Source organism: Elephantulus edwardii, unplaced genomic scaffold, assembly GCF_000299155.1.
Source record: "Elephantulus edwardii isolate Elephantulus edwardi_28Jun2011 unplaced genomic scaffold, EleEdw1.0 scaffold00245, whole genome shotgun sequence".
Classification (NCBI taxonomy): domain Eukaryota; kingdom Metazoa; phylum Chordata; class Mammalia; order Macroscelidea; family Macroscelididae; genus Elephantulus; species Elephantulus edwardii.
Genome location: NW_006399995.1, coordinates 4,192,530 through 4,193,923, shown reverse-complemented (window position 1 = coordinate 4,193,923; position 1,394 = coordinate 4,192,530). Strand labels below are relative to the sequence as shown.

At 35.9% G+C, this 1,394-nt stretch overlaps 1 protein-coding gene across 1 annotated transcript in view; it reads left to right on the top strand.

Annotated features, from left to right (window-relative positions):
- FNIP1 (folliculin interacting protein 1) overlaps positions 1-1,394 on the top strand; it is a 193,511-nt gene that overhangs the window by 145,433 nt on the left and 46,684 nt on the right. The gene's annotated exons all lie outside the window — the stretch shown is intronic.

Sequence of the window (1,394 nt, the reverse complement as noted above, 5' to 3'; positions counted from 1 at the left end):
GCAACAATGAATGAATGGAATTCCAAAATCTCTGTAGATGTTCATTGAAATGAAAAATAAACAACCTAAAAAAAAATCCTCTGAAAACCTGGTATTTAAGGTTGAAATCTGGAGGTTGTGAGTAAATGAGTCACAACTATTAGGAAGAAGAATGGTCTAGGCTTGGAAAGAGGCCCCATGGTAGGAATATGCCCAGTACTTGAAGAAACCAGAAGTACCTGGCTTGGAGTAAGGAAGAGGAAAGCATGTAATAGAGTAGAAGAAGTAAAAAAATCATAGTGGTACACATCGTGTGAGGACTTGTAGATACCATTCTAAGAACACTATAATTACTCTTAGGAATCTCTTGAAGATTTTGAGTGGAGAAGTGACATTATTTGTGTGGCTCACTTCTGTTGCTAATGAAAATGGATTTCTAAGGTCATGAATACCATGAACCACTTAGGATACTCTTACGGTAATTCTCATGAGAGATAGTGGATATAGTGTAATGGTAGAATTAGAGGGAAATGTTTGGATTCTGGATTTAATTTAGAATCAACAGGACTCACTTACAGACCAAACTGAGATATGAGAGAAGTAGAACAGGGTTGATTGAACAGTTAAAAAGAACAGACTATCCTCTAACTGAAATGTGAATCCTTGTAGAAGAACAGGTTTGATAGGAAATTATTAGGAGTTTGAGATGCCTATTGGGCACCCATATAGATATGTGGGTCTTGATGGATATAAAAAATTTAGAAGTTATCAGTGTACTGATGGTATTTAAAACCATGAAATCAATTAGATTAAGAGATGAGAGAAGATGCTAGGCATGAGCTGTGGAGCATTTCATCAGGGTTTGAGAAAATAAGAAGGAACCAGCAAAGGAGACTGAGAAGGAATGACTGTTTAATTAGCAAAACAAGAAAACGAAAATTACTGCCATCATTGGAGCAAGTATTGTTTTGAAACTTTGTCTCAAATACTGTGGGCATGTTGTTAGAAGGGACCAGTTCTTGGAGAAAATACCATCGTTCTTGGAAAGGTAGAGGGTAAGCAAAAGATAGATTGACACAGTGAATGTAGCAGAGTTCTTGAGTATATCAGAGATGATGAAGATGGCACAGGAGAGGCAAGGGTTCAGATCCGTTTTTCATAGGGTTGTTGTATATTGTAGACTCGATGACACCTGACAGCAGCAGGTTTTTTTGAAAAGCCAGGTGAACAAAATGTTTCAAGAGGTAGAGATTGAAAGAGTATGTAATACAAATATGTAAATAAAAAATACTATGAAATACAAGAGAGAACATAAAAAAAGACAAGCAAAATTTCTTAGGGATTATTTTCTAAAGAGATTTCATTTAGACTGCATTTTGAAGAATGTTGTTGTTGTTGTTATGTCCTCTCGAGTC